This window comes from Triticum urartu, chromosome 1 (assembly GCF_003073215.2).
Source record: "Triticum urartu cultivar G1812 chromosome 1, Tu2.1, whole genome shotgun sequence".
NCBI classification, from domain to species: Eukaryota; Viridiplantae; Streptophyta; class Magnoliopsida; order Poales; family Poaceae; genus Triticum; species Triticum urartu.
The window spans coordinates 84,142,104-84,155,394 of NC_053022.1; the positions used below are offsets into that span (position 1 = coordinate 84,142,104).

The 13,291-nt window shown below is 42.4% G+C and overlaps 1 long non-coding RNA gene across 1 annotated transcript; it reads right to left on the reverse strand.

Annotated features, from left to right (window-relative positions):
- Nucleotides 1–5,722: 5,722 nt before the first annotated feature.
- Nucleotides 5,723–12,744, reverse strand: LOC125549521. Its single transcript, XR_007301371.1, has 2 exons — nucleotides 12,361–12,744; nucleotides 5,723–6,198 (listed from the first exon to the last, which is right to left on the reverse strand). It is a non-coding gene; the product is annotated as an uncharacterized LOC125549521 (long non-coding RNA).
- Between the last annotated feature and the right edge of the window lie 547 nt (nucleotides 12,745–13,291).

Consider the following 13,291-nt stretch of genomic DNA (forward strand, 5'->3'; position numbering starts at 1 on the left):
GTTCAACCTCACCACCAAATTAAAGCCTGGTTAGGCTTTAGGGTTCAAGGCCTAGGCACTGTATGGATCATTTTTTCTTTAGGGTTAGAGGCAAGGCTTTTATCAACTATATCACACATGATTTGATGAAGAAAACTGTGTGGCATTGGGCTATCCATCTCAAGTGCTTTTACTGCTAGAACCATTTGCAAAGGTCCATGACACATTTAGAAGGTTTATTAGTTTACAATTAATAATTCCAGTATTAAGCAAATTGACATTTCATATCGAACAGCTGTTTGCCAATTTCATATCAGGCACATAAATATATTATAACATCACAGTACGGTAGCTACATGAAAACAGCACAGTACAATATATAGCTAGTTCAACTTCATAAGAACAATATATTCATTTCCCTAATCGAGATCATCCAGGCTCGTCTTATCCACCTCTGCTTTCAGTTCAGTAAGAACCTGTTTTGCACGGGCCAACTAGGAAAGTGCCTCCTCCTTCGCCAACACCATCTTAGTAAAGTCTGATTTAAAAAACCTGAGCTCATTCTCCACCTTCCACTTTTTATCCCGCATCTTCAAATATTCTTCACAACAATTTCTTTAAGCCTACGTTTGTTCTCTTCCTCATACATGCTCCAGAGCTTCGCTAAGCACATCTTCAAAGACTGTGTCCACTCTTGATCAACCCACTCCAAGTAAGAACACTTATGTTCATCCTATAATATTTAAAACTAGATCAGTAACAATTGTAGGGGAAATGGGTTTATAGCAACATAAAAAATCACCAATGGTTATTTTGAAAAACTGAAGAAACATGTTAATTATGACATATCTTCTCAAAAAGATCAATGTGCAAATAAATTAATTGCCACTAAGACAACAACCAAATTCTGGAATATCAGAAGATATAATTAACTACAACAACGCTACAAGTTCTTACTCATGTACAATAAATAACAAATTGAACATTTTACGAGGAAGGTAAATATAATTGCAACAACATAGCAACAGTGTTTGGATGACAACAAATTGATACTAACACGTGTGTACATGCACAAATTTAGTTACATAGAACTAATACCACTAAGGCCGTCCACTATGTATGCCAATACTGGGGTAAAGACAACTGTTGCTACATCTCGCACCGGTGCCCTGCACTGGCGAGCTGATGCAGCGGAAAAAAATCCAGGACCCGGACTCCGGAGCACGTAGTTGCTCCGATGCCTAGTTCCATCGTGCCATAAAGATTTAGTATTTTACTGCTTGGCTGCTTGGATGTTGTAACACCCACGATGCGGCTATATCTCCCATGTGTCGGAGCACGACTTAGAGGCATAACCGCATGGTAGGCATGTCGCAAGAGAGGTAATCTTTACACATCCCATGTATTGAATAAGAAAGGGATAAAGAGTCGGCTTACAATCGCTACTTCACACAATACATGAATATATCATACATCATCCAGAATACAATCAAGGTCTGACTACGAAACCAAAATAAAGAAAGACAACCCCAATTGCTAGATCCACGATCGCCCCAACTGGGTTCCACTACTGATCATCCGTAAAAGGCACATAGTAATGGCCTGAATCCTCGTCGAACTCCCACTTGAGTTCGGTAGCGTCCCCAGCACTGGCATCAATGACACCTGCATCTGTTTTGAAAGTATCTGTGAGTCACGGGGACTCAACAACCTAACACCCTCGCGATCAAAACTATTTAAGTTTAAAGGTAGGAAAGGGTAGTGAGGTGGAGCTGCAGCAAGCACTAGCATACATGGTGGCTAACTTACGCAAAAGAGAGCGAGAAGAGAAGCAAAGCACAGTCGAGAAGCTAATAAGTGATCAAGAAGTGATCCTGAAGCTACTTACGTTCAAGCATAACACGAGACCGTGTTCTCTTCCCGGCCGCCGCCGAAAAGAGACCATCACGGCTACACACACGGTTGATTCATTTTAATTAAGTTAAGTGTCAAGTTTTCTACAACCGGATATTAACAAATTCCCATCTGCCCATAACCACGGGCACGACTTTCGAAAGTTCAAAACCCTGCAAGGGTGTCCCAACTTATCCCATCACAAGCTCTCACGGTCAACGAAGGATATTCCTTCTCCCAGGAAGACCCGATCAGGCTCGGAATCTCGGTTACAAGACATTTCGACAAAGGTAAAACAAGACCAGCAAAGCCGCCCGATGTGCCTGCAAATCCCGATAGGAGCTGCACATATCTTGTTCTCAGGGCACACCGGATGAACACTACGTACAACTAAAATCAACCCTCAAGTTTCCCCGAGGTGGCACTGCAAGTGGCTCTGTTTTGGACCAATACTCAGAGGAGCACTAGCCCGGGGGTTTAAAATAAAGACGACCCTTGAGTCCGTGGAACCCAAGGGAAAAAGGCTTAGGTGGCAAATGATAAAACCAAGGTTGGGCCTTGCTGGAGGAGTTTTATTTAAGGCGAACTGTCAAGGGGTTCCCATAACACCCAACCACGTAAGGAACGCAAAATCAAGGAACATAACACCGGTATGACGGAAACTAGGGCGACAAGAGTGGAACAAAACACCAAGCATAAGGCCGAACCTTCCACCCGTTACCAAGTATATAGATGCATTAAAGTAAACAAGATATAATAATGATATCCCAACAATGTCCATGTTCCAACATGGAACAAGCTCCAACTTCACCTGCAACTAGCAACACTATAAGAGGGGCTGAGAAAAACGGTAACATAGCCAAACAACGGTTTGCTAGGAAAGATCGGTTAGATGCTTGACATGGCAATATGGGAGAGGCATGATATAGCAGGTGGTAGGTATCGCGGCATAGCAATAGAGCGAACAACTAGCAAGCAAAGATAGAAGTGATTTTGAGGGTATGGTCATCTTGCCTGCAAAATTCTTAGAGTTGACGAAAGCTTGATCCTTGTTAGCGTACTCAACGGGTTTCTCGATCACGTACTCGTCTCCCGTTTCTACCCAAAGTAAGAACACAAACAAAAGGAACAATCAATCACGGTGCAATGCGCAAGCCACATGATGCAAAATATGGCATGATATGCGAGATGTGATATGCAATGCATATGTGTGCTCCGGAAGGAAAATGATGAACAAGGCATCAACTTGGAAAACCAAGTGTGCCGCTAGAAAGATGAGTTGATTTCAGTCGAAAACGATATAAAGATCACCGAAATCAGATGCACGGTTTGCAAATGGCAAGCAAAACAAGAATGGCACAATTCTGCGATTAACAACACGATGCCATCTAGAATGCAACAATAAACTAAGCTACTGCACCCCAGCATATCAAAAAAGCATATGGCAGTGACCTACTGAAGATGCTTGACAAAAGATGAACACTGAGCTATGGCTAAATCACACAAGAGCAGGTTTAAACAAGTATGGAAAAAGTACAAAAGATATCAGCTTCACAGACTTGGTGAAAATACTAACATGCCAGAAATTAACATTAGGAAGCCATGTTTAGAGCAAGCAAACAACATGCTATAGGAACTCATCATAGCAAAACAAGGCATGGCATGAATCTACTCAAAGCATAGAACAAAAGTCCCTTACTGATCATGAGCCAAAAAGGCACAAAAGACATGATGGCACCCATGTAAACATAGCAAGTTTTATTAACTGTTTCAAACTTAGCAGAAAAACAGAGCATGGCATAAACAGAATTATGAAGGCATTTTTGCAAGCTCAAATCACTCAACACAAAGCCTCGCATGAAAAAACAAGCACACTACCAGCAAGAAGACATGTTCATGAAGCTAAAAAAGGCAAGAGCAAGTTCATCGAACATATAAATCACGCTAGGTAACCTGCCATCCTGAGTCACTTGCGAGCACAAACCTTCGTCAACCATTCGATTTTTTACTGTTGACTGATTTTTGGCTGCTGGCGTGTGGTCAGCCGTTGGTCGTTTTTCACCTTCATCATTGTTTCACGGATGGATGACAGGTGGGGCTGGTTAGGCGTGGGGTCCAGAGAAAGATATGGAATTGCTGCAGTTTGGGTGAGCATGTAGCGTTTTAGAGGCGGAGTGGACGAGAAAACCTACCGCACCAATCCTCTCGTGTCCTCGAGCCCCGCGCTCCTCCCTTCTAGCTTCTCTCTCCCCCTTTCCCACCCGCTGCCGCCTCCTCTTCTGCTCCAGGGCGTGGTCGCCGCGCCTCTCCCCCCGCCTCGCCGACGGGCGTCTCTGCACCTCTTCCTCTCGGACGGCGATGAGCTGCGGCCGCCTAGTACTCGGCCTCCCCCGTGCCACGAGAGTAGACGGGAGGAGCAGCCGCAGCAGCCGGCGGTGCTACCTCATCCACCGTGCTTTGCGCTGCCATCCATCTACAAGGTGAACAGGGAAAGAAGTCCATATAACCCCCTAAAGTTTCACAAACCGATCAGTTTACCCCCCAAGGTCTAAAACGAGGTATTTAACCCCAAGCTTCCCAAACCATGTGAATTACCCCCTAACTCTGATTAGAGTGGTTTTGAAGGCGGTTTTGGCCATCATCCAAGCACGAGCCAGCATCATACAACTTGGGCGCAATGCGTCAATGCCTAATATTAATTAGCAGTAGCTCGCCGAGTCACATTCTTCTAGCTTCGTGAACTTCCCAGTCTCCAGGTCACCATGCAGGCTTCACGAAGCTAGCAATGTCTTCCACCCTCGCCAGACTTGAAAGACATTCCTTCGGCCAGGCGAAGATTGCATCGCCGAAGCTACTTCTCCGGCCTAGCGCATGCCGCCGGGGCTCACGGGAGCGGTCTAGCCGTCTGCACCGTTGGGCTCCTGCTGTGCGGATGCGGCAGCCGCACCGGCGTGCAGCGCAACCAGCCAACAGACGCAAGTTCTGGCTTTAGCGACCCCTCGCTGTACGCACCGATCGTGTGCGGCAAGGCTTTGTACTCAAGCTCTCCGTGGCAAATAGGTGGAGCGGTCGAGGTAGTCGACGAGCAAGGCATTGGCGCCGGAAGCGGCAAGGAGCCGGAGCGTCGCTCATGAGACGCACCTTATTTCTAGAACCCTCTTTCGGATACAATATGCACGTACAGTCCTACTGGATTGATTCCAGGACAAGCACTCATGTACACGCAAGAAGTACTTACCACTATGTCTGAGGCAGGTCAGACTAATATAATCGTGATTAGCTCTAACAGTGGACATAGTTATCTGCCGGCAGAAGCCACAGGCTGCTCATGGCGCGAGCTTGATGAGTTCTTGTCAACGGAGGAAGAAGCAGACGCGGCCGGCGAGAGCGCTACTGAGGCGACTACGGCACACGAGGGACGCGATGGAAAACTGAGTTTGCATCAAGCAAGAACACAGCCCTCGTGCCAGGGTGGAGATGGCGTGCCACGTCACCAGAACCGCTTGCAAAACCACTCCAATCAGTGTCAGGGGATGATTTGCATGGTTTAGGAAAGCTCAGGGGGTTAAATACCCGGTTTTAGATCTCAGGAGGTAAATTAGCCAGCTCGTGAAACGCCAGGGGTCATGTGGACTTCTTTCGGTGAACAGGAGAGGTGGATTATGAGGCACCATCTTGGTTCTTGGGGCCGTCAGATCCGGACTATGCGCCTCCACTGGTCCAAGTCTGCCTTCTCCTCCATCTATACTATTATTAAACAATCAAACTAAAACTTTTTTAAGCACAACCCACAAAGCGTATACAGATTCAATACCATCACACGATTAGGCCCACAAAATCAATCTAACGATTAGCCTTAACCTAAATCATTTTCTATGTGCACTTAGCAATTTACATTGACTGATCGTACTCCACCGTGGAAAAAAAATATGAAACTCCACGCCTGAGCAATTAGGAAACTAATAATCACGGGTGTATCCTATTCTAGAAAACTAAATCAGAGTGCATCCATCCTATTAGGAAACTAATCTCAGACAAATCCATCCTATTAAAAAACTTATCTCGGACGCATCCATCCTATTAGGAAGCTAATCGCGAGCCGCCTGCCGCCATCATGCATGCTAGACACGATGGGGGAAGCGCGAGGAGCTTCGTCTTCCTTCGGGAACACACGTGCTATCGCCGCCATCGTCTTCTACCTGGAGGCCAGGCGCTCTTCTGCTGCTACTGCGACGACTCCATCCACGTCCAGGGCATGCTCTCCGGCAACCATCGGCATCCGCATTGACTTCAGCTCCGTTTGCAGCACCCACGCCGACAAAGTGTCTGTTCAGTGGGTGCACGTGCATTAAATATTAAATAAGAATCATGGGGCTTCAAGCAATCTAGAATTATAGATTTGAGATTATCTTAGGTTCCCGATTGCTGTACTGAAAATGTGTAATTATATATGGCACGTACATAAGAATGCAGCAATCTTGTCTTACAAAGTAGGATCAAGAGGGATACTGAAGAAGTCAAGATGCAGAGTCTATTTTCCATGATTACTTCTCATGTTCATGTCGGCTTCCTTGGGCTTTACTTCGTACCACCATATGTATTAAACTGGACCGTATCAAGAGGTAACGACATCCCCTTGATTAGAATTGCCTTATTTGTGCTATTTGATCAGTGTGTGTTTTACGTATGACGTTGCTTTACCTGGAATTAAGGTGGGTTGCACCTGCCTAGGCACTATCTCCAGAGATAGGTTGGAAATCAGAATATATGATTCATTCTTAGAGAAAATTTTACACACGTCACTTTAACATAATTGCATAGCAATCCAGTAAATTATGTAAGATTCAGTAGGAGGCAAGATATTGAAGATGTACTACTATTTCAGTTACATGATTCTATACATCTAAAACGGGTCACATGACTCTGTAACTGTTGTTAGAGAATATCTCTCGCTGTTTTGTAAAGGTATGCAATCTCTACTGCGTTCCAATAAAGAGAATTTTACCATACAAAAGGATCCAATGAAGAAACTAATCCGGCTGAGTTCCAATAAATAGATCCTTCAAAGGATCTGTCCTAATACAACTGCCGTATATTGGTACAGAGAAATCATATAAACTGTACTCGATCGGATTTATTTTGTTTCATGACAAAGAAACCAAATACCTTTCGCTATTTTGGCACATATATTTATTCTTATATACTTGTGCAATTTCGAATGATCCAACATATCTGCAGTCATCAAACTTGAAGACATGTTGTTTAAGGCCTTATTTGCACCGCCTCTCTTTCTTTGTCTGCGCACCTCTTTCCTCCAATAATAATAATGAACAACTTTTTCCAGATCAGGTATTACACTGTTACAAATGTATATTGAAGCTACTCCTTACGACAAGGAAAAAGAGGATGAATGCTTTCTATCTTCATCAGTTTTGTAGCATGTTTCAAATTGTTGGCTCTTTCTTATTTGAGGATTCATCATTTTTTTGTAATTTAGAAGCTGACTTGAAAGCTTGATAAGGTTAAGCTTGACAAATACTCTAGAATACTTTTCCTTCCATCTTTATTTTTTTTCATAACTCATTTCAGTTTCTATACGTACAAAGCGTCTTACATCATTGTAAGTTAGTATGGTTGCCAACGCATAAACACATACAAAACCGGATAAATATTTTCTATCATGATAATTATTGGATTTCTTTTAGCCCTTTTACATTTCAATTAGTTCTTGTAAATCATCTTTATTTCATATAGAAGTCGTTGTAGTCACATATCATCTTCTATTTCCTATTATCCATAGTAGGTAGCTATATAATTTTGGCAGTCCACACAACCAAAAAATATATATAATTTGATCCAAATTAGTACAAATATATATTTTTCTATGCAGATTAGTAGAATAAAATAAGATTCGAGAATTAAGCATCTTGAACAATATAATTGCACCGTAAGGCAGTTTATACTTTTTTTCCTGGCTACACTCGAAGAGAAGACTATACTACATGCCTATATTACTGGATTAATAAATAATTACTGATTTTATTTAAATGAGAATATTTTCCTGCTATTACTCTATGTAGCAACATAACCACTATTGTGTCTCGCTTTTGAAAATACAATTTGAGCGACATCAAACATTGTGTATCCATTTGATTTATCTTTTTAAAAATGTTTATTTTTTTATATTATGTGAATTCACCTGTTTTACCTGTTTTACGTTTGAGATGTGCGTTGCACGTGCATGTTTACTAGTCTTGTGTGGTTGCTCTGCTTGACTTCTTCCTCGTTGTGGGTGCTCAACAGGAGAATCACGAGCAGCCGGTGCAACCGAGCGTCCGCCTGCTCTCAGCTTGGCTTCAGGTATACAATCACCCTTCTCTTCTTCCTGATATTTTCCTCTCCCTTTCTTCCAGTCCCCTACTCCCGCAGCTTCACATCTTTGTTTGTGCAGGTTTGGTTCTCTTTGCCTACAAGGTGTTTGATGAAAATCCAAAAAGGCTGACATGGGAGGATTAATCTATGTACGCCATGTGATTTCATTCTTCTGTAATTTAGTTCCAGTCAAAGATAACAAGTTGAGTAGTCCGGCTAGCTTTTTGCGATTTAGGTATTGAAGGAGATCATTATATTTTACTTTTATTTGCCTCATGGATTCTTATTTATATTTAGGGCATAACTTTATTGTACAACAATGACAGTGGGGAAGATTATCTCATTTCTTTTGGAGGATTTGGTTTAGTAGGCCATTACGCATGTTGGAATGAGTAGCAAGTACAGATACAAAAATCTGAAGCTCCTACCAGATAGGTCGAGTTAAATGCTTTCTAAATGCAAATGATCTCATGAAAAAGGCAATATGTAATCATTTGTATTGGTTCAGATTATTCAGAGTGGGTTACTGCTAAAGCAGAGGATGGGTAGCAATATTTACTTCTGTATGTAAATCCATTTGCCTGTCATTATGTACAGTTACTGCTAAATTGGAGGACAGGCAGTCATTATTTACTTATTCAAATGGAAATCTATTTGCCTGTTATTATGTGTAGGCATAAAGTTCGATCTTGGATGCTTGGCAAAGCCTTACTATGTTGTTTTCCTCTGTCCCAGACTCCCAGAAACTATATGATCTATTACTATGAGAATATTTGGCTAGCTCGTGGCTATTGTTTGCGGAATAAAGTCTTATTGCTGTAATAAAAAAGCCATACTATGTTGTTGTTCCATTATTCCATTTTAATGTGCTTGCCTTTTTTGGACTAGATGTTGGACTACAGTGTACTGGGAGGTGAGGAGATGAGTTTGAAGTACATGTTTTCTTTCTAGGTATACAAGAAGCTAATGAGTTTGAACTTCAATTTGTGATCTACTTTACAAGAAAAAGTTTTCCCTCATGAGTACAAAATTTCTATTTGTAGGAGCTTCAGAAGGGTTGCTCACCAACGGACTGTAAGATTTCCTGGGTACTTGCATAATTTAGGAAGAAACTAAATGCGCTATTGCAGATCAAAGGTGAGCTCATCCTATTTTCTTTCTTCAGTCTTAGCTGAAGATTTATCTCCGGTTTCCTTGCATTTTGTCATGCTGGTTCTTTGTGTAGATGTGCCAGCTAGCTTACAAACCGTATCATCATCTTTGTCTTTGAGTAGAACTAAACTGGGGATTTGCTATTTGCATCTGAAGTGTCCTTTGATGTCCTTTACTCTATAGAATTATTGCCCTGAAACTGATGAAAGGACTTTTGGAGATAAAATTATTGATTGTTAGGGCCTCGGTTTATTAACTATTCTATATTTTTAGAAACTGGAAGAGAAATCATATGTTGTTTCTTCTTTGTGATGAAACAGATCATGTGTATGGTTTCGACTAAGACTGTAGTTTGATCATACAAGGCTTTATGGATTGTTGATTCTATTTCCATGGTTTGATCTATCCGAGGTGTAGCCAAGATCAGGTGAGAGGACAATGTTTCATTTGTTTCGACAGAAAACCCTAGACTTCAGCTCAAAGCCTGCCCCTAGCCCAGTGTTAAAAAATTCAGTCAACCCGTAGCTAAAGTTGGAACCACGTAGAGCAGTGGCTACTCCGGAAACTCCTGTTCTGATCACTTCCAGGTAATTGGTTAGGATTCATATGGTCTCTTTCCAGCTATGACAGGTGGTATACCGCATAATGATGAGGATAGATGATTTATGTTGCTGTACTATTTTAGATAGTGATACTGAAGTGTTATTCTACAGATAGCTTTCGGTTGTTCTTTTGCATTTTTCCTCTGCAAACATATATATTAATGGACAAACAGTGCGTACATGTTAGCCTTTTGTCCGCGATAGCCGTATTAGCATGCCTAGCTGCCAAGTATAAATAGTATGTGCGTCACTCAGAAATATAGCATCCCGGTGGAATATGGATGATGTAAGAATTGGGAAATTGCTCTCATATTTGATTTATTGATCTCCTAGAGTGTAGAGTGAATCATATATGTACTAGAGGTGCTAATTCTGCTGCCTCCGTGGTCAAGTCCTCCCTTTCTTTAGGCTAGGCAGAGGTCTTAACTATTGCAGTTTGTATGTTCTGCAGTGGTCAAGTCCTCCCATTTTTCAGGCTGGGAGGTCTTAGCTCTCGCAGTTTGTATGATCTGCAGCATCCATGGTCATTCCCCCCCCCCCCCCTTCTTCGGGCTAGGTAGAACCGCAGAAGTTTTAAGTGCACGTACCTATGTGCCATTGCACCTATAAGCCTCGGTAAAATATGTCCAAATCTAACAAATATTGCAGTTTAACCTCACCATAATACTAATTAACAACGACTGTGAACTTCAAGGCAGACTTATTACTACAGTTTTGGTACGCCAGAGATTTTTTGTTGTGATCTTTGCTTGGAAAGGGGAAAAGACCTACATATTAAAGACTCAGGACAAGGGCTGATCTGCTGTGTTTCTATGATTATGGATTTCTAAAATTCATTTACCTAACAATGGAACTATGCAGTGCGATCTTCTGTAGTTTACTAAACCTTACCAGCCCCCTTCGAGACGATGTTCTGTCTCTTACATTAAAATCTAACATATAGTAAAATGAGAAAATTCCTGCCCCAAAACAAAAAAGTTTTGTTTGTAAATTGCTACTTATCAGGATGACCAATGATGTACCTTTAATTATTCATTTGTGCTATGCACACATGCACGCTGGGCCCTGGAACATAATTCTATCTTTTATGTACAAAAGAGATCGCACCAATAATGCTCTAAAGGAGTACGATTGGTAGCTGACTAACTTATATAATACACACACATTACTTTGTTTTTCTAATGAGTGTATGTGGATGCATAAAAATAGTTGAGGAGCAATTGCTATTCTCTATTTCTTTAGTGAGTAGTATATATCATTTTTGCCTACCTCTTGCCTATTTTGAATCGATAGATGGTATGCTTTGGAGAGGGATTAGATAAGGCCTATGAGTGATGAGTCGTAAGCGTGATAAGCAAGCCCTGCACTGCTATTTACTATTAACCGCCAACTGAATTTCTGATAATGGTGTTTCAGGAATAATACACTCAATCCAACTACTACCTTTGGTGTGCTTTTTGGATGGACTAATCTGAAGATGCTGGCTAGCTTGCACCACCATCATATAGTCTAGAAGCAAGGGCAAGGATTATAGGGAAAATAAAGGTACATTGCTCCCAATATATTTTACTTTCTTGGTGAAGTTTAGTGCTTGCACATGAAAGTAACACCATCATTATGACTACTACTGTCTTCTTTCAGGCAATTCGCCGTCCGGAGGAAATGCATTTTTGTTACTCCCTCTGTTTGAACTGTTGTAGTAGGACTCAGACTTTCAAAGTTATTAGGCATGTGGACATGTTTTTATTTTAGTTTGTACAGTTTTGTGATCTTTTGGCTTTAGGTTGGTGCTGCACAGAAAGTGCAGTAAACTCAGGTGATGCATGAAAAAAACTGCAGACCTAGCATAGTTTTTGTATTTGGATTTTGTAATTGTGTGATGCCCTTATGTTCAAATGCTTGTTCTCCAAGTAGGCCCACAACGGCTGCTAGCAATGATACATGCTCTCTCCGTCCCAAAATAAATGTCTTAACCTTAGTATAACTTTATACTAAAGTTAATACAAAGTTGAGACACTTATTTTAGAACGGAGGGAGTATGTATCAACAATTCTAAGGAAGTGCATATGTCAGGATGCATAGCATTTATAATATAACTAGAGGAGATCCAGGAAGAGATGAACTCAAAATCATTCATGATTTAATTGGAAAATATTCTTTAGGAAAAGGCAATCACTCAACCAAGTATTTTATACTACGTACAATATAACCAGCTGGATAATTGGAGCAGTCCCAGCCACTAATTAGTGCTACTAATTATCAACACTGCCCACCAGACTTCTGCTATTAGCATAGTAGCAACCACTGTAGCTCACAAAACAGTCTACAGATTCATCGAACGCCGAAGGAAGTTAGTTTTTACCTGAGCAGAAAAGGTGGCCGTTGGTGATGTACGCCATCTTGATGTGCGCCTACACGACCTCCTGCGACATCACGGCGAAGCGGCGCTTCACCCAGCCGGTCGGACGCCCTGCAGTTCCCCGCCTTCTCCCAGGGATCTGCTGGAGGGGAACGACGGCACGCGAAAGCAGCTGCTATATAGCCTTGGCCGGGGCTTGGGCGCATTGGAGTCTGCTAGCGCTGGTCGCGGCTGCTTCCTCACATCGCTGGCCACCCCTCACGGCGGACCTCACCTTGTGGAATCCTCTCTCATGGAGCTCACTTCGGTGAAATAATGGAACCTAAAAGTGTCCGCCGGATGAGGCAAGAGAAAGCAATTCTTTAGTATTAAATTACAAAACAAAATAAAAATGTGCTATTTGGTGGTGGGGGTCCAAGAGGACAGGTGTTTCTCAGCGACTGCCCTACACGACAGAATTACAAATTTGCCACTGGGGCAGTAGAGTCATTTCACATGGTCAAAGTAGGGATAAGAATAAAAAATGATTATAGTAATAACAAAGGGCATATTATCTATAGGAAAAGAAAAGGCAGGGCAAATCATCTAACCCAACGTAAAGAGGGGCGAACCATAAGTGCCCAAATAAAGCGGGGCGAATCATCCAGTCTCCCGTATTTCTCAGGCCGTCACACCCGACGCGCATGCAGGGCGGAGCAGCACGCCGAGTAGACAGAAGGGCGAGACAGATGACCAGAACAACAGTGACGCAGATCACATGAACGGCGAAGCAGCGCCACAGAACCAACATGGACTGCCGGAACATCACGATGGTGGAGTCCTCCGACCATACCAAGGAACCAATACAGAGCTACGTCGAGTCGCTAACCCGTTGAGAGGACACGCACACACCCGACACCCGGGCTTGGACCACAAGGCAAACGCATGTCGGAGC